Source organism: Accipiter gentilis, chromosome 8, assembly GCF_929443795.1.
Source record: "Accipiter gentilis chromosome 8, bAccGen1.1, whole genome shotgun sequence".
NCBI classification, from domain to species: Eukaryota; Metazoa; Chordata; class Aves; order Accipitriformes; family Accipitridae; genus Astur; species Astur gentilis.
Window position 1 is genome coordinate 43,351,293 of NC_064887.1, and position 26,711 is coordinate 43,378,003.

General features: G+C 45.1%; 1 protein-coding gene across 6 annotated transcripts in view; it reads right to left on the bottom strand.

The window, feature by feature from the left end:
• Window positions 1-26,711, bottom strand: part of GNG7 (G protein subunit gamma 7) — a 79,491-nt gene that overhangs the window by 33,630 nt on the left and 19,150 nt on the right. For 5 of the 6 annotated variants that reach the window (XM_049807855.1, XM_049807856.1, XM_049807857.1 and 2 more), the window contains one exon: window positions 20,772-20,850. The gene's annotated coding sequence lies outside the window, so the exon portion shown is untranslated. The remainder of the gene's footprint in view (window positions 1-20,771; window positions 20,851-26,711) is intronic. The other variant, XM_049807859.1, reaches the window with a different exon arrangement.

The following is a 26,711-nucleotide window of genomic DNA, read 5'->3' on the forward strand; positions in this document are numbered from 1 at the left end:
CCTGGAGTGAAAAAAACCAAGTCAGTAGACCTGTAGAAACTGAGGAAGTGTATTTGAAGGCAACATCATCCCAAAGTTAAAAGCAATAAATGGCTAAAGCTCCATATGAGCCTCTTGGCTCCTATATAGCCTGGAGCTCCAGATAGAGCGACTGAGATAATTACAAAAAGCTCCACTTCACCTCTGGAGCCGCAGAAGCAAGGGAGAGCTCAGCGTGCCACGTGGCTTCCCGCTGGGGCTTTGGCTCACCGCTGATGACTGCGGTCCATAAAAGCCAGCGGAGCATCCTGCTGAGCCATCCCCACCACCCAGGGGAAGGCCTGCGAAGATACGACTGCCTCTTGCAGTTGCTGCGGCCGTATGTTTGCAGCATTAAGGGAATGAAAGACCATGCAACGCACTCTCCTTCTAACAGGTTTCCTTCCAAATTAACAAATGTCTTTAAGTACCAGGCAAGAAGCATCATCAGGTTACGGCAGAGCCAGTTCTGCACGTACAGAATGCAAAAATTACAGTTCCTTGAAGATATCTCAGAAGTGCTGGAGGAGTGCAGAGAGAGAGGCTGCTTTAATTGCTTTAACCCACTGCTGCAGTATCTCTGTAGCAAATGCTACTTTCTAAGGGTTCAAATCTGAAGTACAGTAGCTGTCCAAAGCTATTTGCAAGTTTATTGTAAACAAGTGCTACTTCTCAGGCCTCTGCTTCAAGCAAGATAAAGCATGGCAATTAAGCTACAACTTCTGTGCCAAAACAAGATAAACTAATTTTCTACTGAAATTCTGCAGAACTACCCCAAAGTCCTGGAAAAGCAGCCTGGGGCATGGGCGGAGAAGCGAGTGGGCTGCAGGGTGCAATGCTGCTCCAGTGTGACAGCCTTCACCAGTGCTCACACTTCCAGCCGTCAGCAGATGGGGGGTTCTTCCCTCTTCCTTCAGGGAGGAATTCAGGACTCAGAGCACAAGCTGGCTTCCACGTTCATCCTGCAATACCCGCCTGCACATGCCTGCGCTCGGGTAAGCCTGTAGACATGCTGATGGTAGTCTTGTCCAGTGAGGCTTGGCTTTAAAAGCTTGGGAGCAGTATTAAGCGAAGGCCTATCATGAAAGTAGAACTCAAATTAAACCTCTGATGCAGCTTCACATGGGAAAAGCTACATGCTGTATTAATTTATACGCGGCACCCAGGCTGCTGGGAGAGTGACTCATCCTTCGCACAGAAGCCGTCTGTCCAGTGAACTCAGGGGATGTGTGGAAGCCACCAGCGGTTCATGTTCAGCTTCCATCCACTCTGCACAGGACTTGGGCTGCAGCTCAGCAGCTATCTCCATCTTCTGACACATTTTCCAGGTGCACCAGATAATCTAATTCAAAAGCACTGTTGCGTTTGAGCACACCTCGTGCATGAACCCCAAATGAGTCATTAGTTCAAGGCATCTCAGACCATTAGGTAGACTGAAGTTATGGATGGGTTAAGACTAGAGGAAAACTTGAGTAATTTAACATGCTCCGAAAGCGTCCTGCTGTGTTTACAATTAAAATACCACAGGAAAAAAAACACTGTCCACAGAAAGGGGAAGAGATTTGTAATTGTTTCATATGCCTTGAACCCCTCCTGGCCTTGAATCCTTCGGCCAGACGCTGCATTCAACAGGTTAATGAGCTGGAGAGCTCATCAAAGGACAGATGTTTATTCCCCCTTTAATTTCTCTTCAAGTCACAAATGCTCACAAATATTTATCTACAGAAGTCACAGCACTAATCCCATCTCCTTCCTAGCTTTTAAGTTTAGTGATCAAAGTTGTACAATTTGTTGAAGACTGTATTTCAATTTCAGTTAGTGGTCTCTTCTAAAGAATAATAAAAAAAGCATTTTTCATAGGGGAAATTAAGAGAAGATGGGCATGTTCTAGTGAAAATTAAAAGGCACATCAAAGCGAAACCAGGCAGCTTAATTTCACACCATCTATTCCTAAAAAGGATGACTGTAGGCAATCCCCTTTCAACAAAGGACTTTGCTTTCCCAGAAAAGCATTTCGAAGCACTGCCTCATCTACATCCCCACCCACGCAGATACCCCTGGCTTCACATAAGAGTACCAGTTTGTGTGGAAACTCCTCTATGTGCACCCCAATCCTCTTCAAAAACAATCTCGAGAGCGACAAGCAAATCCCACCTGCGTTCCCACCCCTCGGTGGCACAAGGAAAACGGAAGCCGTGACAACCAAGGCGCTTGCTCAGAAGGTGGCCCTGGGAAAGGGCTTTGTTTTGTTTTCCCCTGCCCCTCGACCCTTAGCTGGCCACAGCTGGAAACACACAGCTTTTGAGGTCTGACTTGATTATCCGAACTCAGTTGCATTTCACTGTTAACTATGCAAGCCCTATACGGGACAAGTGCATCCCTAAAATTTCACCTGATAAATAAATTAGGTTAAAATCCAGTGTATGGTGTGGTAAACATTTCCTAACTATTATTAGCCAAAGGAAAGAGTGTGACTGAGCTCCTTTAACAGTCAACATTGGCTGCTTCCACCTGTCCTGCTGCCAGGGGTTTAGTTTGCTGCCAGGGGACACACGGTACCTTCGCTGGACAGCTGCACCAGGATGACAGGCCACTGCTGTAATGGAGTATATTAAAATCCAGTGCTGTGAGCCAGACAAGCATGTGCAGGATGTCTTCAACAACAAACCGCCGCCGGGTGCTGCAAGCACGCAGAGATGGTTCAACTGTCAAACCCAGAGCACTAGAGGTACATTGGGGGCACGCCGCTCCTCGAGCTCAGGGAACTGAGAATCTGCAGAGTTTTCCAGTCCGTTTATCAGAGATGCTCCTTTTCCCTCCTCTGCTTCCAAAGAAGTCTAAACTGGATTTCTTAAGAAGCAAAAGGCCAAACTTCCCCACATGAGGGCAGAAATTAGGACATTATTAGAAATGCCTTCTGAGATGACCGTTCTCTCCTTCCCCCCCTCTCAGTGCACACTGATCCTGGGGAGTTGTTTGTCTCCACTCTCCATTTGTCATCCTCACTCAAAGAGCACATGAGTCAGACTGTGCACCACAGATGCTGCTGATAAGCGCACACTCCATTTGGGAATATTAGCAACCCTGCAGAACAGAGACAGCTAAAAAAACAAATCCCCATCTACTGACTCCCAATCAACTATGCCAGTAAGTGCCTGGTAAATGTCACTGGCTTTACACTTTGTATAAACATCAATCTTTGGATGGCCCAGATTGACTCAACTCCTGCAAGATCGGAAGCACACACCTTATAAAAAGGGCTGCAACCGAGCTGCACCTTCAGCATGGAACAGCCAGTGCCCGTCCCAGGGGTGCTCACCGTAGTTCTGTCCCAACAAATACCACAAAGATGAAAAAGGAGATACGTAACTTATTTTCACGCAGCAATCTTACATAGGCTGGATTTTTGCTATGTGTAATTTTCCAGAGCAGCAAAAGTGAAGCAATCGCATGGACCAGTCATAGCAGAGAGCTCAAGCCCTGGCGAGCTAGAAGCTTGACCCCAGAGACCAGCAGCTTTGCTCTGGAAAAGGGATCCGATGAGCTTCAGTAAAACAGCACCGACTGTAGGTGCTCTCACCACTGGTTTGGAATCAGTTTACCGTAACAGAATTAAACTAGATAAAAGGAAACACTTCAGTGCATGTATACAATCCCACTAAATAAAACTATACATGATTAAAAAGCCATCAGCTTCAGTGCTGATAAACCTCGGTGGGCCCTGACTGCACTGTCACCCTCTCAACGCAGCCCTTGGCACATCTTAATGCTCCTTTCAGGCACATCTGGAGAACTATCCTATTATCTACAAAAAAACCCAAAACAAAAACCCAGAGAAGACACAGTGACCTAATTTGAAGTGTACAACTTGTCTATTTTACATAGAGCAGAGCCAGCTGCAGTGCAGACTGTCCTGACCAGAGGCAGAACAAAGTCCTCCTCCGTCGGTACACAGCACCGGGCTCTGTGCAACAGGCTGCTCCTTCTGCATCAGCCTGTTCTGCTTGTGCCAAATTGTTCTTCGTAACACTCACAAACTGGTTCTGCAGAATCCTACAATTAGAACAGCACCACGTATACAAATGCCACAGATTAAGGATCAAGAGCTCTTCTACTCACAAGAGTTTTTTTTAAATCTCAGATTAATTTGCATGTAGTGTGTTTTGAAGCCATGAACTTAAATGAAGGAATGGAGGAGTTTCCAACAAAAACGGTCAGCCTCATTACATACCGCCTCTATAGTGCTCAGGCTGCATCAGCCTAAAGATCCACTGTGCAAAGCTGCTCATCCTGGCTAGCAGCCAGCAGGAAAGGAAGGAAAATGTGCAAGAAACCAGGCAGTCCAGCTGGGCCACAGCTACTGTTTTTACGGTTTCTAAAGCTCCAGGACTTAAAATGATTTGAGGCTCTTCCCTTATCACCACTGTATCTCATCTGTTCCTTCCAACACAGGAAACCGGTTATACAGCACTCACTCTGTGCCAACAGCCAGACAACACTCATCTGGAACATTAACCTGTCCTAGAGGTCCGAGTGTGCTGAAAAGGCCAATATAACTGAGAAATGCTGAAGGACCCTAGAGGCAACACCACCACAGAAAAGCAGTGAATTGCAGATCTTCGTTTACCCACTTGCACTCCTAGCTACCACCTTCCCTCCCCATGCACTCTACTACAGCATCTCCTGCGTTCTCTGGGAACAACGGGAACTGGAGCTGCTACTGCTCACGTCAGGTGCTGCAGCTGCATTGACTGCATCTGAGATCAGATCTGTGTCTAGCAAAGTGTCATGACAAAGGAGTGCAGACAGCAGATTGTCTGCAGACCGAGATCTGCGGCTGTTCTCCTGCCTGAGCAGGAACGGGTCAGGAGAAAAGAGGAAAGATCAATTTTAAAGGAACACTTTTCCAATTAACAAAAACTCATCAGCAAATCTCACGAGTTTGACATACAATCTCTCTCCATCAGTTTCTAAACAAAATATTTCTCCTATAGATACTAATTTAAGAATGTAAAGGACTTGAAATCAACTTGTACTTTCTAAATCTTCTGCAGCTCCAGGTCAGTGGAGGTGGACACAGCAAGCAGCCAGATGTAAGCATCGCTAGGTGTCAGGCACATAGTGCTGCCATATAGAGAAAACAGAATATAGTCTGTTCAAAAGGAGAACGTCAGGTACATCCAGGTAACAGGCAGAAGCATCTGTGCCGTGTCCAGACGTCCTTTACACAGACAGCAACCTTGGGTTCTGTGCAGCCTCCACATGAACCTCTGTAACAACTGGTGAAACACAAGCAGTGTCCTGGTAAGAAGTATTAAAAGCTTATCTTTTAGATAGAACACGATGAATCGTTATTAAGATTTAAGTATCCTGGAAAGGGAATAATGGATAAAATAGACATAAACTAGTCTTTAAATGACTTAAGTCTTAAACATACAGAAGAGGATGGAAACATCTTGCTTTACAGATTTGTAATAGTGTACCTCTGGAAGAGGCTGTTATGTTTCAGGAAGCATGAAATGTTTGATCAGAAACTGAATCAGATTCACTGTTTTTGTGCTGCCTCCTGCACCCTGCCAGATAGGACCAGGGCAGGCAGCAGGATTATCTTACCTGGACAAACAGCAGCCCCATCAACTGCACATAACAGTATGCATGAGGAAGAGCTCTCTCAAGGTGGGAAATGGGTGGTTTTACAAATGTTTAGGCAGGCCGGGGTGTGTACAAACAAATCAAAGCACAAGCCAGGTATACTTTGAGGCAGTCTCTTCTGCTGTACCCCAAAGTACCTGGACCTAACTTCCATTGCTCACGACCGCTGCTCTTGCAAAAGAGATACTTGTAAGTCATCACAGATCTGTGCACTTTCCTAGACATGTGGAAACCAAGGTTTCGGTTTTGGTGTCTTAACTGAATATTAGGAACAAGCACAGTGCCTGGCTATTGAAACTAAGGTGCATTGGTAAGCGACTAAGCATGCGGCTTGGGCTTTGGCTCATTGTATCAGCAAGAGAAGTGTGGTTTGTTATTTCCTCTGGGCATAGCCTAACACTGCCACTGAACGGCTACTGCCTGACAAATGGCCCCGTAGTCACCTGGATAAACAACAGAAGCTCCCATGGTCATCAGCGTGTGCTGCTATTGCTGTCAGATCACTGGGCTAAGGCTCTACGGCTTTTATTTGGGGAAAACCAGGACTATCTGGAAATCAGCATCCATCATAAGGCAGATTCAATAGCAACAGGTACAGAGCAAAAAAAAAAAAAAAAAAAAAGGCAAAATATCAAAGGTTAATGCATTGCAGATATGCACCGAGAACATGTTTGTCACCTCTCCAGGTCTATTACAACCCTAGTAAGGGTGAGACAGACTAAGTATGTCCATGAACTTGAGCAGAATAAACTCACCATCAGCACAGCCACATGGTTAGTCTTCACTGTGCTGTAACTTTGTCTTGTAAGGACAAACTATAATCTGTTGGACTCACTTCCTATGTGGAAGATAGCTTGTGTCTACCCTCTGGCTATTTTCACCAATGAATGCAAACAACTCTTAATTAAAAGCACTGGAGTTAAGTCTTCGTCACATTTTAAAAGAGGCAAAACCAGGAATGTAGCACGCTTGAGTCATACAGCAGGTTGTACAGCATCGTACCACCAAAAGTAACCCCACAGGTCTCCTAATTTTCCTTTCCAAATAATAAATGTTTATGATAAATGTATCAGCTGCTTTTGGCTTGTTTGGCAGCTAGATTCTTGGTTCAAGATTAGGTCGAACACATGGAAGCCTTTCGGTTACCTTCCTCCACCTCAAGCTTGGTATTACTTCTGTGCCTGCTTATATAGGACACCCTTTCTTGCACAACGGCTTTCAGTCTTGAGAAGTCGAGTTTTGCTGGATGTTTGTGGGTCCCACCACCAGCTGTCACCTCTTCAGGAACGCAAAAAAACCCCACAGCAAATTTGCAGTTAGAGAAGAAATCTTGAAATCAGACACTTGCAAAAGCATGCAGAGCTAAGATCTTACAAAAATGTTAGAAGTGGGCTCTCAACAGCAAAATAATTATAAATTTATCTTAATAGTACATTAAACCCAGCAACCTCTTTTGCAAAGATGAAGGGCCCCAGGCCTGCTGAACTTACAGCAACACACAAATGGTTTTGTATATTCTGGCAACAAAATAAGTCTCTTTAGAAATACCAGGTATTTCTGGACCATGGAAAACAGAGCTCCCCATCTAATTTATGGCCTTGCTAACAATGTGGGAAACTCATTACAAGAAACAAACAACTGAGGTGTTGCTTGTCACCTCCCACCTATCCCAACAAGCCCTGTTTTAAACTACTTCCCAACTGCTTCTCTCCTCTGGGAAGGTAAATAGCCCGACGACGGGTTGATCCAATACACCCTGGGGGTCCTGCCTCAGGATCAGCCAGCTTGCACACCACGCTCCAGCCTCGGTGTACTGACAGGGACAAGATCCCTGTGAGCGGGACAGTTCAAGGGAACGCAGCAGAGCTGTTCCCGCACCGCTCATTCCCATGGACAGCAGAGTGGCGTACCATGTCTCATTTCAGCTGACCCTAAAGTATGCAACACGACACAGGACAAAGCCTGCAAACCCAAAATGCAACTTGCAGATGGAGCAGCTTGTAGACTAAACACCACACAGAGCAGTTCACACGGGCTTTTTAAATCACTGTATTCCTGTTTCTTGTGAAATGACCTGCAGATGTCATGACAATTCTAAGAAAGCACATAAGCTGGATCAGCATAATTTCTGAAAAGCTACTTTGCGAGTTCTTCATACAGAAGAACATGCTTTTATCAGCTCCAGAAGAGGAAAAAGCTGCCTAAGATGCAACTAACTAATTAGCTTTCCACCTGAAGTCATCCTCATAAACAGCCTGAATATGAAAAACGTTCTGCCTTCAAACTCAAGTATCAATTTGTTGAATCAAGCTGCTCGCTCACATGCCCCTTCACAGAAATTGAGCGGGATTAGAGCACTCGGCCTGTGCTGTGTGCCTGTGTGGAGCCCAGATCTGGATACTGTGAGCTTAGGGCTCCACGTCAGGGCAGTAAGAGCAATACACAACCACAGTAAAAAGCTATTTCTCAGGCCCTGGCGCTGAACCGAGCTTCAGCAACGGTTGCAGTTCTGAGTATTTTTTTTTTGCTCTGCTTGGAACCACGTAAATAGCATTTCTGTTTGCCATTAATCCGTTCATGCTTGCGCTTCCCAGAGTAACCGCTGCTGGGAACAGACTTGTGTGTCTTCAGATGCCCAGGGCTTTCCCACCATGCCGACCTGCCAGCCCTGCAGAATGTAAAAAAGCCGCCAGCGCAGAAAACAGCAGTGGTGTCACTGGCAGGACAACAGGCAGAGCAGAGACATCGAGGTTACACTGGGGAACACAGAGGAAATTGCTGCAGAAAACAGGAGCAAGACGCCAAAGTCTGAACGTGGATAATCCTTCTGCAAACAGAACTTTGTGACATACATTTGTAAGCTAACGATTATAAAGAAATTCAGTAGAGTTTTCTGTGAAGCCTCTGTAAACCAGAGATGCTCAGTGATAGGAGTTTCACTTGGGATTTCAGCCAGAGGAGATGGCATGCTGCAGGCATAAACTAATATATTCACCACTAAAATTCTACAGTAGGCACAGAAATAGCTGAAAACATTAAGGAATATTGTTGTTCTAACTCAGACTTATGCTTTGCTACTCCTGCTGACCATTTTAATTGCCAGGTGAAGTATTAAGGCAAAGCATACTCAGGACAATGGCATCTATACCTCTATTAATTTCAGTCTAATATTAAGAAGGAGCAGTGGTGTGAAAGAGCCAAATTATTACAGTCCCTGAACATCTGAGACTGGAGCAAGCCCTGATAGCAATAGGAAGAAAGGTGCAAGGATTAACAGAGACCATTAGCTGCACATCACCTACAACCCGCATTAATTCTGCTATCTGTTAGAGGGAGGAAAAATAAAGCAGTTTGATATTACGAGAAATCAAAGTGCAGAAACGCAGCCTTGTGTTCTGAAGTGCAAGTTTCATACTTATGAGTTCTGGAAAAGGATGCGGGAACAGCCTCCAGGCAAAAGGTGCTGAAAGAAACAGGGTGTATAGGCTAGAGTGGAGGGACACTGCATACCTGGAAGGTAACCCGCTATTACCACTGAGCTCCATCAAAACCAGGAGCATCGGGCTGAGGCTGAAACAGATAAATTCAGCTTTGATTGAGAAAAACTGACAGCCAAGGGAATTGCATTCTGGAACAGTTTTCATACAAACTGTTACGGTATATTCACAGGCATCCTAAAGACAAGCAGGATTTTGTCTCTGAAGCACAGTTATCAGAGGCTCCAGGTGGCACAGCCGTAGCAGGGACGGCTGCCACCACATGCCAACCAGGCACTACCTACCAGCAGGTTTTAGGGTGCTCAGGCCTGATCAGCTAGTGACACATGAGAAGCATTAGTAACACAACTGAGTACTAATTGAGTCACCCAACCACAGGAAACTCACTGAGTTCACCACATCTTCTCCCCCTCCCCTCCCATCGTGGGAATGGCAAGGGAGGAGACGTCCAGGAGAGCCAAGCAAGGCAGACGGATGACCTACGGAGCTGGGTAACTGTGCAACATGATTCACACAGCCCCAGCCGTGTGAACGGCCTGTAAGCACATCACTGCTCTTCCCCATCCAACAGTAAACACTGGACCTAAGCCATTTTATTTCTCCTGGGGAGACTCCCAGAGTTGTTTTGGCACAAAGACAAGGAAGCAGCCGTTCCCATTCTCCAGCTATGGCCGTTTACTGCAACTCATCTCAAGTTCTCAGCTCACCTCCTGTCCTGCTGCCTTTCAGGGTCCCTGAGGGACCATCACTACCCTTTTTGCCCAAGGTCCAAGCTCTTCAAAACCAACTGTGCTCCTTAAACTGAACTTGTTGGACCTGTGAACCCTATTTCAAGCCATTCTTACCCAGTAATGCATTTCCCAGATGCGATGCTCAAATGGCAACCGGCTAGAAACCCGTCCTGGAGAAGACAGCTGTGAAATCCAGCACCTGACTGGGGGAAAGCAGAGGTCATTTCCCCAAAGCTAGTGAAAACAAAGAGGCGTCAACTCATCTGAAGAACGAATAGCAACATCCATACCAAGAAAGACCAAAGGAAGCATCAGATCAGAGAACAATGGGAAGACAAGAGATCCCACCAGCAAAAATAAATACGCTGTGCGTATCCCCATGGAATGCATGCAGCTACTCCTCCACTGCAATTGCAGCATTTCAGTCATATCCATCTCGAATTTCACATCACTTCAAGCTATAACAGAGCAGATTTTTTGGTGTTGATTGCACTTTCGCACCCCTGCACTCAATCGAGCTAACCATGGGAGATGAGGGCAGATAGCCCTTATTGTTGTCTCAGACACACCTCCGAACCTGAACCCTTGCATCAGTTCTCCCCTCTCCTTTTTCCATGATTCAGCCAAATAGCAGGATATCCTTGGATTGACATGCCAGCTTTGAGGAAGTAAGAGCAGCGGGTGCTTTTAAGGGGCATAACGTACTCAGTGCTCCCAGGGTGCACCCTCTCCATCTCGCTGGTCTCCCAGAGGTCTGTGACCATCTCCCTCAAAGGGCTGCATGCATCGCTTCAGGGTACCCAAAAATTCATGGCCCTATAAAAGGCCCCCAGCTCCCAAGACACGAACTTTCTGTGTAAGTGGAGGGACGGTATCACATCAAGATGACCCCAGAGGAGCGAAGGAGACAGGTACACAAACAGGCTCCCCTCTGCAAAGCGATGCAGCGTGAAATGGCTGGAGGGCAGCCAGGAGCTGGGAATGCATTCGGACAAGACCTACAGCGCTGATAAGTTTGCTGCAAAAGTATGTTTTAGGGGTGACTCATGATGGTGACAGAAGATACCAAATAGTTGTCTGGTATTGGTCTACAAAGCAAATCTATTCTGCTGAACCTAAACACCCAACTAAGCAAACCCTTACTCTGAATTTTTTAGGCAAATATGTTTAACATTAGAGTCTCATAGTCTCTTCTCTGTGTACAAAGAAAAATTCACAATCAGGCTGCAGTTCACGGAAAATTGAGAGAAGGTGTGTTCACACTGGCAAATTTTAGTCTGATATAAACTTAACTCTGAAGGTGTCAAGAGGTACAAGGAAAGGAGAAAACTGGAAAAAAAACCCAGGTTACAAACAATCATAGCATCTCAAGGTACCTCTTAGGAGACTGAAATCTGAACAAGGCCACTGGAGAGAGAGAGAATCGGGATGTTGCCCCAGATCTTTTTTTGACATATTAAACTGGGATTACCTCAATTACACTAAAAAAGTCATACACAGAGACTGCCACGATCTCCAGTTTTCCCTTGCTTATCTGCACACTGTTGATGGTGTCTGATTAAAAATGCAGAAGACTTTTGCACATGCTGCAGAAATTAAATTCTTAGAAAAGTTTTTCAAGCACATAGGAGGGAAGGAAAGCTGGTTTGTAAGTTCATGTGTAGAAAAGGTGAAGAGAAGGGACATCAAAGAATGGTCATCACCGACAAATTACAGACTGTGGGGAGAAACATGGCAACTCAGCTGTCAGCCAGGGACATGAGAGGGACCTGAAAAATCAGGTGTCATTAAGTGGTGCTGGATGAGTGTCTAACAAACGCTTTGAGCACCTCGCTGAGCTCAAATTAGACGTGGAGAACTGTAAGTCCTGCCCTGTTTCAAATGCAATTCAACTTTGACCAGTGGCTGTTGCATTTAGAAGTGTTTTTTTCAAATATGAGCACTGGAGACAGAGCACAGATTCGCCTGTTGGCTTGACTCTGAGTGCAGCAACCCTGGGAAGGTACTGGGGCAGCCTGATTTCGTCCAGCCTTCTTCCAAGATTACAGTGTTCCCCAGCACACTTTCTGAGCAAAGGTTGCTTTAATGCCTGCCTTGGAGAACAGTTAGTCATGTCTAGTTCTGCAGAGGCACACACCATAGTTAAAAAATAAGTGGGTCCTCTGAGTAAGTCACTCTCGCCCTCTGTTTCAGAGCTACGCAGTGAACCATGAGCAAGGAGAGCCTCGAGGCGAAACCACAGACCTGAAGACTGCAGCCCAGGATCCTACACCAGCTCTGCCACAGCTTTCCTGCGTGACCTTGGAAAAACTGACCTTCTTTTCCTGCAAGGCCACTGTAAATTTTAACAAAGCACTTAGACACAGACAGAAAACAGCATTTGTCACAGGAGGAGACAGGATTCTTGTCAATGCTGATAAAGCTGTAAATGTGCTTGCACAACGACCAGCAGCTAACAAGAAATCCTTTGCACAATGCAGAAGTTAACTATTATTCCTCTACGGATCACCTGTTGCAAGATCTCACATGACACTGCAAAAAGCACTGAGAATTCCAAACCTTTAAAAAACCCACCAAATATTTTTTAAGATACATTCATCATTAGTAGGGAGCTAACTAACAAAAAAACCGGCTCAAGACAACCTAAAGGTTTGAATTACAGCTTATCTCAAAAGCCCACATAACGTGTTTGCAGAATGAGTAACCGTTTTTGCTGAACACAAGCTTTTACTACAAAAGATTAACAACTTTCACTCTATGGCTGCTCTAACACACAGTCGTGACATAAAAGCCCCCAGCTCTGCATCAGAGCCATCTCCCCTTCAACCAAGGACAGGGGCGGCTCCTTCAGCTGCAGACAATCGAATCCTGGAGGGCACAAGCCCAAAAACTGAATTTCTGCCTTCTGAGCTAATCTGCTTTGTTTTTAAAAGGAACGAGGCTTCTTGGGGACAGCCTCAAAATACTTCCTGTTATTCCTTGTGCCAAAGCATGACAAACTTTGCTCATTCTTGACAGATTTGAGCTTCCCAAAGCTTGTGTCCCCAAAGCTAACCCCACCAGCTCAATCACAGCAGCATTAAGAGTATGTTAGGATGCAAGCCTTCATCCTAGCACACATTTTGTGCTGATTAGCTCAAGTGCAATAGTCAGAAAAAAGAAAAAGGTTTCTGATAGAGCTTGCAGAAGAGCTTGGATGTTTAGCTGCTGTCCCAAAAACTAGCATTAATTTGTTTTTAGCCACTTTCCTTGCAGAGTGAAAGAAAAATGAAGAAGAACAGGACTGGTTTGCAGAGGCAAAGATTTGTAAAAGCAGTTTACGTGACTCCTGGTTTGGTGTGTCCCCGTCCCCCCCCCCCCGAAACCAATGAGAAGGGACAGCAAGTGTTCAGCACACTAAGGATTCATTTTCTTTTGTTTCAGGGGCTGGCTGCAATAGGATTAAAATTGGCAGTATGCACCCTTCACAACTGTTCTGCACAACTACCCTCTCCTCATCTCCAGTTTCAAAGTCAGGCACAAAAATCCGTATATTGCGGATCTTCGGCAACCTCCGCACTTTGCATCGATCACAGTGCAGTGGGTGTGACTTTGGCAGAAGCACAGTCTTTACTGCAACAGGGAAAGGAAAAGGAGAGAAATTACTGGCAGCATGGGCCACTCCTGTTGGCAGGGCTTTGCAGCCATAGCAATACTTTATAAGGAAATTTCTTGGATGAAACTGCCTATCCTCATGTTACTGAGGTTTTTTTGTATTCTGTTGCAGATGCTCTACAAAGTTATTCTTAGCAGGTATTTTGTATAGAACCAAAGCTGTCCCCAGGCTGGGGACTATCTGCAGAAACACCAAAACAGATTTGAGATCTGCTGAGGAAATAAAGCATCCTTTCAGTTCAGAGCTACTGAAGCCAAGACCTGAAGAAGCAAAGACAAGTCCCAGGAGATTCAGGTTTAAGCAGCTCCTAGGACAGATGATGTAATACGGTTAAATCAGCTTTGTCCAACCTTTGGCTATTAACGGTCAGAGACCTGCTGGTATGCTTCCAAATGCTGAGAATCGATTATATTTCATCATCAAGCTACGGTAATATTCAAATGGGAGGCTTCCAAAGAAAGTTCAAGCTCTTAATTTATTTGCACTGGGGTTGCCTGTTTCTTCCTGATCAATGATTTACTGCTCCTGGCACAGTCCTGGCCATGTCCTCATGGTTACACAGAAAGTCCTGATTAACAAAAACCTACTTACGTCTAGTTTTTTAAAAAGATGAAGAATTCCAATGCTGCTGTCTTGGTGCCTCCAGCCTGGGTTGGAGTTGAACAGAGTTCAGAACTATATCAAAGGCATTGAGGAACAGGATGAATTGTCTGTGTTTTGGGGCTGGTTTGTTTTTCCCCCAAAGGTTGGTCTGACCTGATGGATGTGGATTATCCATTTCCATCAAACAGTTACCAATAATAAGCTGAGAAAAGCAATAGGCAGAAAGCAGAGATGCACTTCAGGTTTAGAAGCATGGCACCCAAACTAATTACTGACTAAATTGGTTCCTTCTAGACACTTTTGCACGCACATTTTCCACGTGGCCTTGTACAGCTGGGAGGGCGTGACAATAACACTGTGAGTCTCTCTGGGCTAGACTGGCAGAAGAGCTGAATTCTAAGGAAAGAATAGCTCACATACGAGCTCCTGCGTACACTGAGGAGAGAAGGAGAAACCCAAAACAGAGGAGGTTTCTCCAGTCCAAGCTGCCATCAAGACTGGAAAAAAAAAAGCAACTTTCCTCTCACATTTTTAACTGAAATAGCTGAGTGCCTAATAAGCAAACTGCAACTGCCTTTACTCAATCAAATGGCATTTGGGGATTCCAGATTAATTCCAGTTAAGTACAGGAACAAGCAACTGAAAGTTGCCAATATCCATTTTATTTTAATAAGTATGAACAAGATTTAAAGTGCCAGAGGGTGGGGGTTGTATGTACAACTAATAAAGGTGTCTGGTAGCTTAAGTGATCTGGAGACAGTTCTGGGATTCAAAATTTAAACAAATACTAAACAAATGAGCTGGTGCAGAGGAGCAGAGGAATGCTGGCCTCAGGGCTGAGGAATGCAAGCCTGTCCAGACGGCAGCAAGAGAGCAGCTGTATGTGCACCCTGTGCTGGGATGGGAAACCAGCTGGAAATATGTAAAGATAGTGCTGTTCAGGCACTTTTACATATATCTATACTTAGAAAAACTAGATAAAGAACAAGCAAACCTGTTTAATGAGAATATGCCTATGCAACTCTGTTCTGCAACTTGAAAGCACAAATTCAACGAGATTCAGGTAAGAGATTGAGGGCTTTCACACTAGAAAGTTAGAAATCAATTATAGAAACAATTGACAGTTGGATTATTCACCTAAATCCCCTGTACACTCTCAGTGATTTGCATTTCAAACAGACCAAATTTCACAGCAGAACAGATTGTTTCCCTGTCTTGTCTACAAGTTCACACAGGACTGAACTGTTCTTCCAGTTAGCCCACAACCAGGTCTTCCTATCTCACCAGAAAATAAAAGGTTTAGTTTAAAAATCACAGTAAGCATTTTTGCACATCGATAGAAAAGTGCTTAGGCAGCTTTAAACTTCAAAGAACTTACTACAAGCCAGACAAACCTGGTTTATCACAGGCCAGTTCTGAGGCTCACTGACTACGTGCGATACCGTGAGCAGTGCTAGAGCACAATGGTTTTCTAAAAAAACAAAACCAAATCCGATATTTACATCGCCTGCACCATAGATGCCACCCTACCAACTCATTAAACAGCGGTGGGTAATGTCTTGCATGCCCATCAGCATCTCACATGCCAAAACAAATGTCAGGTTTGCTCAGTCGTGTGACTAACTCGGTCAGCTCTTGGGTCAGCAGACGACAGCATCGAGCACCTCCGGGTTGCATACAATACCATCAAACAATGAAACCTCAGCTCTGCAGCTGGAAACGACCATAAGGATATATTCATGTTTACCCAGAGTTTCAGTGTTTCAAAGGAAAGCCTGATTTAACTACCCTGGCTGTTTGCCAGTTTGGCAAAGGCAGGACAGAGCAGCAGCTTGCCCAAACTTTCAGGGACCCCTTTTTTCCTTCCCAGCTGTCCAACCTCCTCAGCCACAGCCCTTGCAAAAAACCTAGATTGTTATCTCGGGCCAAGGAGCAGGAGCATAGGAAACCAGGTTCTGTTTACTGCTAGCTGTTCGGAGGAAAGCCCATGGGGGCTGTCGCTGCTGAAGGTTAGCTCGGTGCGCAGGTGGATGGTGTGGGAGGGCAGGAAGGACAAAAACCAGAGCCAGCAAGAACTGACTCAGCAACGCTCACCCCCTTTCATTATCTCAGATCTTAAAGCAGAAATGTTAAAATACACTTTCAAAATGAGAAGGCAAGCTGGAGATGGTTTATATAATGCTGCTGGAAGCAGACAGACGTTTTAACTCATGCAAGTCACCGAGAGCACAGATGTATTGGGAAGCTGCAGATGAAAGATCGTATCGCGTGTCATGGACAGTAATTGGGGACTGCAATAAGCTGTAATGTGCAGAGCACGTTTCAGGGCTTAGTGCAGGAGGAGGCTGAAGGACAGCCTTCCCATGCAGGAAGGGATGGGATCAGCCCAAATGACGGGAAAGGAGAGTCCCACCCAGCACTGCGAGGGCAGCAAAGGACAAAGTCTTACTCCTGGCTGTCAACATCAGCTTGAACACTACAGCTTTGCAGACACCACAGAGTATAGTGTGTTATTGTTTCCCCTGAAAATAGCTTAAAAAACTCTTTAAAGAATTAACTATGCCCCAAATCAAATACTCAGTAAAACAGGAGTAACACTGCAATTTAAAAAATACAGGCTTTTTTTCTCTCTTAGGTGAGGAATAGAAACATCATCAAAGCTGGCAGCTGCTGGTATAAATAGAGAGGCCACCAGGGCCGGCTGCAGGGCCACCATGAAGAAAACCGACAAAACCCCTGCTGTACTTGTTTTTCCATTATCTAATATTAGGCCATGTAGGTATTTATGAACTATTCTGCAGTGCATTCAAGCTAATTCCCAGAAAATCACGTGCCTGTGCAGTGAATTCAAGATTAGGAAGCTTTCCAATGTTTTCTTGAGAAGAGATGTGATCACCATGCAGTACTAACAGCAATTTGAAAATCTGCCTTGTTGGTTGGCTGCCAGATACTGACCCAACGAGCATCTTATTAAGCCTCCAGTCATCGCTCCCCAGCTATTTGTGTCAAACTGTGTGCTCTGAGGCTTGAAGAGTCTAAAGCAACTTCAGACTGGGGGCAGAAGGACAGATATTAGTTACAGAACCACATTATAAAAGATTTGAAGAAATACTAAGCGCTCAGAAAGTAGTGCTCATACAAGTACATGACAAGAGCCTCTCTGGTCTACAGCTGCAAGAGTAACTCAGTAGTCATCAGGCCTGAAAGGCTCATTTAATTTCTCTGTAAAAAAAAGAAAAAGTAAAAATGCCACAGACATTTCCAGCCACTTTGAACAGTCAGTCATGATCAATTCCCACCTCCTTCAGCCTAGGACACAACAGGCATGAGTCACACAAGCCACTGAACAGGGCAACACCTCTGTCCAGATCTGACAGTCTGATGGGGAAAGGCACTGGGTTGCTGTACCCTCTAACCCTTCTCTTCTCTGCGATGTACACTTAACACTGCTCAGAAACCAAAAAAATGCCTGTTAAGTCTGTGTAATGAGGTTGTACTTAATAGAATCCATGTAGAAGCCTGCATGGACAGCCCTGGAGTGACAGGGACAAGAGCTACTGGCCGTTAAGTTTCTTACTTGAACAACATTAGCCCTTTATGCAGCCTGCCTCTGCCTCCTGTTCCACTTCTGGACAGCTGCTAAGGGCAAAAAGCACTCAGGCTGCACTGATTAGCTATCTTCAAGGAAAAAATCATGCCTAGAGGGCAAGGCAGCTGAAAGCTACCCAAAAGCCTTGCTACAAATTTTTGTATGAAACAGCACCTTATTTAGACAATTTGAAAAATGTTACAGAGGGACACTATGGCTGGGAATTTGCATAATGGGCGTCTACATCTTGCTTACCTAACAGGAGAAGAATCCTGTCTGTCAGTAAGTCTAGACTGTGGTGTTGAATCCAGGGGACCAAGGAATCTCCCGGCCAGAAATAACAGCCGGTGCGGGGCAGGGTGCTGCCATCTGCTGACACCCACCTCTGTGACGGCGAGGTGGCAGAAACCTCGCTTTTTGTAGGCATCTCTGGATCGGGACTGCTCTGCAGAGCTAAGATCAGTGCTAAGATCCTAAGAGCAGCAAGAAAAGCCATTCTCCTCCTTGCAAAGCCTAAGCTGACTCTTCCAAGTGCTCCAGGGAGTTCTGCAAGGAGTTGTCTCCTCTGCAGTGCCTTGCTCCACTGTGCTGGCTGGACTGCACTGTTAGCTGTAGCTGCAGTTAAAGCAATGGTAGCACGACAGCCTCTTTATTAAAATGTATATACATTATTTAATATTAAAAGGCCACAGCATAACAACAGCTTTCAAATTTAAAATACTCCAGAGGCTTAGGTGGCTTAACAGAGACCTCTGCAGTTCAGACCAGCTCACTGCAGGCAGTTACTCTAGATGCAGTTTTTCCCACCGAACTGACACCCAAAAGGCACAAAGGTGTGTGTGTGTATTTAGCCACCGTTCCCACCTCCAAAAGCCTTGCTGTGACACACACAGAAACACAGAACCACTGGCTTTGGAGTCACATAGATCTCAACGCTTCTGAGCGACTGCAGCAGAACAGCAACCGTTGGTCATCTGTCCAACTTTTCTTCCTGCCCCAAAGCAGCATCAGCCTGACCCACTTCTCCCCAGAGCCCCAGTGGGGATGTCAAACGCCTCCCAAAAACAGGGAGGTTTGAAATACGTGCTCAGACTCCTGCCCCTTCAGTTCCAATGGGTACACTAATAGAAGCAAGCAACACTCCTTCTCTTCTTTGAAATACAGCACCCTTGATCTAAAGATAATCCATCTCTAGGACAACAGAAGTATGTGAGCAAGATACTCTATTCTCAGCTATGGGTTTGTCATCTCACCAAGCTTAAGTTCCTTTACCTTGCTGGTATTTCACACATGGGACAGGAAATATAGGATTTCACAAAAGGACTGCTGATGCACAATGGGACTTTTGAGGCTCCACGGAAAGCACTCATGCCAAGTATTACATGACAAAGATGGAGGTGACCAGAGAAAGGGGACACCAACACCCATGTACTGCAATCCATATTCCACTGTGAAATTTTCAGCTATTTAAGTGTTCCAAGCAGCAATAGATATAATTTCTTTAAAGCCTACTCAAAAGATTTCTAACTATTTCGTATAAGCAGCTGCACTTAAGTCAGCATCTGGTGACCAGCAGGGCGATGATGGACAAATGGGATGTGGTTAGACCCAACCGCATCACGTCATGTGCGGTGCCACAGAACTGCCGTCCGTATGGCAGTCGAGATTCAAGACCTCGGAAGAAAAAGATATGTGAAGACAAGGTTCCGTGAAAAACTGCAGAAACTATTTTGGAAAAGGAAGCAGTGGAAATACGCTCGTCCAATGCTGTTTCTAGGAAGTCGGTGCAGACCAAACACTGTGCTTAATCTCACTGTCATTTCCTTCAAGCACACTAAAGTTCACTTGTCCAATGTGGCCTCTACTCTTTATGCAAGTCAGTGAAGCTTGCTAGAGGGTGAACTACAGCTACAGGCATCGTTCCACTTTAAATCAAATTTACATACTGTATTTGGGGCACACAGAGAACATATCAACAAAATGGACAAACCGGTCTAAAACTTTTAGAACAATGCTACTGATTTATTCTGTGCTCTGAGATCACACAAGCTCCAGTGCAATTTAAAATAGCACAACTGATATTTAACTTATTTCTTCTATAGAAAAGTCATGAGGCTTTAATCACCAAGCTGCTTCATTAACTGGAGATTACTAATTACAGAATTTGTTAGTCAGCATTACCAGACAATGTTTTAGTGTTGATTGTTTGTACAGGGAAGATTAGAACTGATGATTTAATAACTGTAATGGAATACCAGGTGATTTGCAAGAGCTGTCCTCAGCAGAATGGATAAAAATCATTACGGTTATCGCATACTTCCAGAAAGTAACAGCTTCAGTGGGATCAATGCGAAGCCAAATATGAGAGACAACAGCACAGGACAAGTGAGGCACGCACCTTAAATCACGTGTTGAATCTCCTGCCTCTACCCTTGACCATTCTGCTTAGAGGGCAGGGAGAAGACAGGTCATTTGCAGAATGTAACATTCCAGCATAGAGAAAAAAATGCTATTATACAGAATTAAAAAGCCATCATTTGCAGTACCTCCTGTTCGTGTGCTACTGGTTAACACATACATATGTTCCAGCAAAGGCTAGATAAAAAAGGAAACTGAACTTCATCATCCAGCTACAGCAGTTAAAGCCTGCTGCTTCCCTTGGCTCCCAACAAGAACAAAGGCTCCCACACACACCTCACGCCTTCTGACTAAGAGGGACATGTCTTCTTTGGAATCTATAGATCTTCTACCCTAATTAAGGAGGTGGATTACTGTTACATAACAAGCAGAACGTTGCTCCACGTGGGCAGCAAGTAATCACCAGCCTTTGTCTCAGACCAGCAGGAGCATGAAGAGTCAAATCAGAAGAGCACCTCGGAATAGCTGATGTAGTTGGGCAAACACAACAGTATTATCTGCTGCAGCATCTTCCCACTGTAGCAGGCAAAACTTAACCATCAGTGGAAGGTAAATTAATAATGAAACGATACTGCAAGTTTCACAAGGATAGAGTTCTTCTTGCTTACCTTCTTACTGCAGTGGAGCAGTTTCGGCTACCGTCTCGTAGGGTGCGCTTGCTGCCAGGGATCCCAGTTACGATTCCTTCTGGAAAGGAAACGAGAATTCAGGAGATCTATCACTGATCTACTAAACAGAAGGTGCATTATTAACGAAGTTATAATTTGGAATAATATATTTTTACTTCACTGACTTCAATTTAATCATAGCAATATTTACTTCAATAATTAGTGTAATAAGGAAGGCACTGCATTCACTCCAGTTGTCTGGTTTTACCAATATCAATTTTCCATACCAAAGAACTACATGTCACAGGTATGTTTTGAAATTAACATTGTTTTGTTTGAATTTTACAGTGTTTCCAAGCACATCTTTATTTTGTTGCATACAACAGACACATTGACAGGGAACCCATTCTCATTTGTTTTTATAAATAACACACATGACCTGGAGGTCACACTGTGTATTTCAGACACTGAATGTGAATGTGTGGCATCTGAAACTGGAGATAACTAATGCTTCAACTACTGGATGAGAGTTCACTTAAATACTCTGCTCTAGATTTCACTGCAGTCTAACTACTGAACTACAGTCAACAGATGTCGAGCCTAAGTCCCCATAGTGGGAGAGGGAGAGGTGTTTGCACCTTTGTATTTTGGGGGAGGAATGGTGCATAGCAGCATTTTAGCAAAGAAGCCAGCAGAGTCCTCTGGGTAAACACAGACATACTGGCAGGTTTAGTTTTCAAGAAAGAAGCAGAAAAAAAATGGTCTAGGAATGAGCTGCCCTTAAGAAAACAATTAAAAACACCCTGACAAAAACCAAGCAATGTTTAGCTTGCTCGCATGTTGGGATGCTCCCCTGCCACCCCACGTTACACGGCTCCGCAGGACGTCCTCCTTCCTGCTTACCAGTAAGACATTGCTCAACCCTCCTCCGGTCAGCCACTTACCACACTGAAGTCAAAGCTGTTGTGAGCGAGAGCTATGGATTCATTCCAAGAATCCATCTGAGCTGAAATCCAACCCTGCTTGTTTTCTCCACTTACTGTCTGAACACAAACAATTTTTTTTAATTTTTTTTTTAAAAGGAGTAAAACCCACGTCATTTACTCTCCACTGGGTTTTAGGCCACAGCTCGCCTTGCCTCTTTCACCTCCATCTTCTTCAGATTTCAGTAAATCAAGGGGAGAGGAATAGCCCTCTTGCCAAAACAATCATTTTAAAATCAATTTTTTTAATTATTTTTTTTTGAGAATAGCAATTCCCACAAATACCATATTCCAAACAAGAGTGGCAAATGCCAGCTATCCACAAAAATATGAAGGTGATAGCAAGAGAAAAAGCCTTACTATGAAACAGAAGAATTTGTGTTAGGTTAGGAGACCAAGAGACCAAAAAGGAGCATGGGGTAGAAGTGTAAACACTTCAGAGACAGAGCAAACGGCACCAGGTTTGCAGTCAGCCTCTGAACGGCTCCTAGTCCACCACTGCTGATCCATCCCTCCAGATCAGCAGACTACTTGCTGCTTTCTCACGTTCCCCCTCCTCAAGTGAAGCTTTCCACAGCATCGAGCCCCTGGACCCTGCCTAGGCTTTAGCTGGAGGGGAGCTGCACCCAGGGAGAGCAGGTGGAGAGGAGCCTGCGCCTTCCTCCTGGCCCAAAATAGCAAATGCCAAAGCTGGGGCCTCGCTCATTGCAATCATTCCTGTTGAAGCAGCACAGGCCTGCCTGATCCCCGTTCAGAATTCAGTAATAAACCCAAAGGGACTGTAATTCAGGGAAATTTGTTGACCGAGCGGCACAGCCCTCCCAAAATACAGCATGGGAGATTGGCAAGGAGCATGCACAGGTCTGTGGAGCTGAAAAAACAAGTGCTGCAGCATCTGAAAGGTCCTGCAGGCAAGAAAGGCCACCAAGAACATGGGAAAACATGTCCTCAGGAGCAGCACTTTCTGGGATCCCCTTGCTCTGCCTCCAAGGCGGCATTTCCATCACAGTTCCTGTCTCTCCCTGCAGCACAGCTTAATAACCCTCTACAGAAAGGGGGTGCGATGAGCAGTCTGGAGGAATTTCAGCCCTCAGTAAGTCAATATGCTCTTCAGCCCTTTCCATACAGGATGGTGTGCCTTTTCTAAGGGAAATAAATCAAGATTACTTGCCCAATACCCTGCTAATCGCTGAAAAAGATGAACTTGGCCCCATAAATCACAGGCTGCACTGAGCCAGCCTTCAGCTGCAGTCCCCACTCCATCGCCTCCCAACTCTTCCAGCTATACGTGATTTCACAGCATGAAAAAATAATTACGGCTTCTAAATTGCAAACAGATTTAAATAGCAAGTAGCTTGGCCCCATGAAGTATGTGCAGTTGTTTAAATGCCGCTGGTGCTCTGTAAGAGCTGATAAATGCCAAGCTGCTACAGGAATCAGCCACCACCGCCAAGCTGCAGGAGAGAGCTCAATGCCTCATTTAAAGACAAGCCACCCAAAATCTAATCTACCTTTTGACTAAATGAAGTCTTGAAGCTGTAACTAAAGTGAAAACCTGAAATAACAATACAGACATTCTATATTTTTATTTGTGGTGTTCTTCCTTGAGCTTTGTCAATGCACCTGTCTTGATTGCTTTTCTTTCCTCTTAAAATCAAGACAGGGACTTCTGGACTGCCAAATTTTTTTATTTTTTTATTTTTAAAATCGGTCACCATTTTAAGAGCTGCGTAGGTTTTCTGCTGTCACTACTATTTCGGGACTATTCCAGAACCATAGCAGAAGTCTCTGCAGCTGAAGGCAGCCCCTGAGCAGCTCCCATGCAGCAGGTGGGAATAACACCACCAAGAGCACCGCTCTCCCTGCAACACACCTACAAGTTTGACAAGGACATTTAACACATCATCATCCCAGACAGTCTATCTCTGCAGTACTGGTTTATGGCCTCTGCAAAGTAAGTTGGGCAGAAGACATGCCTGTAGGCAGGCCCTTTGCTAGAAAGCTACCTGTTAGGCTGGAGTCAAACTCTGCATGAGCCAGCACTGCTGCAGGAACAGCCTCTTGCCTGGGATTCTCCCAGCTTCCCCCACACTCCGGTTTGCAATCAGTGCCAGCTTCGCAGAGACCCCAAACTATGCCTGATGAACATCAGCATTTCTCCTGCACAGACTTTTGAACTGCAAGTTAATACACATGGAACAGTTTGCAGCAGGGAAAAAACAACCCAACAACTTTCCAGATGAAGACAGTACCATCTTTGGCTTTCCGCAGAAGTGAGCCTTTTGTTTACAGGCTTGCAGAATCTGACTCCAGGGGCTGGTCTGTTCTTGCTCAGAGAGGGAAAACAAGCCTGACCTCAGTGTGCTGGAATAAACTCTGCCCCCTCCTTCCTTCCACGCTTCTCCCAGTGCAAAGGTAAAGAACACGATATCCAGCAGCATGACCAAGCTTGCCAAGCGAAGTGTGACCACACACACTCCTGTTTACTGACATCAAAAACAAGACTACTAGAGCCAAGGAGGTAAACTAACTGGACGTGCTCCTTCTGCCATTCATCAGGTTACACTGGCCGGCACTTCCCAGATGGCGAAAGGTCTTCAGTAAGTCAGCTGGTCTCCAGTACGTTAAGTACATCATTCACTATTTAGCACATACCTCTCTGTGCATGGACAGCCACACTCACAGTGAACACTCCCCTATCTCCCACTTGTACCGTTTCCTACATGGTCGATAAGCAGGCTGCAATTTCCTCCAGGCGGATATTGCACACTAGCACTTGCTGGCAACAAAGCCTGAACAAAGAATCCGAAAGTCGTCGTGCAAGACTCGGAGTGGTTCTACCATTCTCATTAGAAACAGCTACTCATTGTTGGAATTTGTCACACCAACAGGCTTGGAAAAAAAAACTTGTTGTATTTGGACCTTCTTGACCTACGTCCTGTTTATGGTGCAGGCCAAAACCCCTTGCTCAAGCCTGCTCTGTGACGTGCAAGCAGCTAGCAATACAAGTACCAGCTCTTTAAGAGATACCTTGAAGTGAGTATGGGCAGCAAGGAGGGGAATTCCTTTCCGAACTAACTGGAAGCAGCAACAGTTGGTAATGCAAAGCATCTCCCAGGGCCAGAGCCTGCAGCTGCCAACGTTCCCTCAAAGTCAGGGCAAGGCTCGAAGGAAGCCAGATCATCCATTCCAGCCCACCAGAAAACCTGCAGTGCCAGGAACTCTGTGGGAGGCAGTCTCTGCAGAAGAGCCTTTCCACGGGGATCATCCAGCTCACCGGCAGGAGGAACTTGCTATACTTCCCTCGGACACTCCAAGATCCGGCAGATTGTGGAGCGGGCAGGCAGCCAATGCTATCAATTATTCCAACTGTGATTAATAAAAAGTTCTATGAAAAGATTAGAGAGAGCTTAGGAATACAAGATTCAAAGACTCATCCTTCTGTAGCAAGTGCCTGCAGATTGTGCTACTAGTCCTCAGGACTTTTAAGGAATGCTTGAATACATGGCAAAGCGTAAAAGACACTGCATTCATACGATGAACAAGACACCAATCCTACCACCTTTGCAAATGAAGGTCAATGTGCAATGTTCTTGACAATCTGACTTGGAGTTTTAAAGTGAGAACTAGAAAAAACTGTATTTGCACAGGCTCTAAAGACTAACTCCAGCCTGCAGTCTGCTCGTTTTGCTATCAAGGATTGTGAGCACTAAAGAGCCATGCATTTTAAAAAAAACAGAGCCAGTCAGCATACTATTTGTGCAGAACAGCCTTGACATTCTCATTCCAGAAGGGAGTCCTGCTCCTGATAAAAGCAGTGTGATACAGCCTGCTGCGGCAGCTCAGCAGTGGGGCTGGTATGGAGCTCAGGCCCCCCTGGCCCAGTGGACGATGCAACCATTAGGTAACAGAACAGCTCATGGAAAATGAAGCTGCCAAATCGCAAAAGGCTCCTTTTAAGATGCCTGATGGATCCCTAATCAAGGAACTTGGGAACTGTTACATGCTGTACCACAGGGCTAAATTAAAGCATTCCTGGCAGGTACTGCTGACCGACAGATAACGAACCGACACCGAGATGCATCAGCACGAGACTGTGATTCAGAGCAGTGCTGCAATTATGAGGTAATGACCTGCTATGCAGCATGGCACATCATCTCACTCTGGGCAAGTAGGGTGCAGACCCACACCAGAAGTTCAGGTTCCCCCAGTGCTGACATGTTAGTGAAGTTAAAGGGAGAGAAACGCATTACTGAAGGTGAAGTTGCTCAGATGGCACTCAAAATTAAATAACCTTAATGGGATAACCAATGCTGGGTTTAATTCTGCTACTTAGTACTCTAATAATAGGAAAAAGATCTTGGTCCAGAGGTAGACTTTGTCATGTCTCTAAAAATATATACCTATAAATAGTAAATCACTATCAAACAATTGCATCTGGACAACCAATGCAAAATATCCATGGTAAAGAAAGAGCTTGTAAAGTTTAACTTTTCCCCATTAATTCCTCCAAGGGATGAGCAGATTCTTTTTTCCTTGTCCACAGAACTCCTGCCATTTTCCAGCACACAGCCCAGGATTTTTGCTAAGTAACAGCTGCCACAGCCAGTGCACATTTGCTTTTGGAAGCAAGTCGCTAATTGTGAAGTTGCTAGGAAGTCTGTTCTGGCAACTTGTTCTGGAACATTTTTTAAGTCCTAAAAAGGGAAGGCTTGGAGGAGAGACAAGCAAAAAGGGCCTTCCCTATGTCCTGCAGTGCTTCACACCTCAAGGGATCTATGCTTCAAGCTTGAAAGCTACAGAAACCATCTGACAGGACCCATGCTACTACACTTGTCACTTTAAAGTCCCTCCAAAGGCAAAGTGTGACCAGCAGCTGCTCCTGTGAAGCTCAGCTCCTTTGGGGTCTCTGAGCAGAGCAACAGAAAGCACTGCTAGCAGCTGTGCTGCTGGAGGA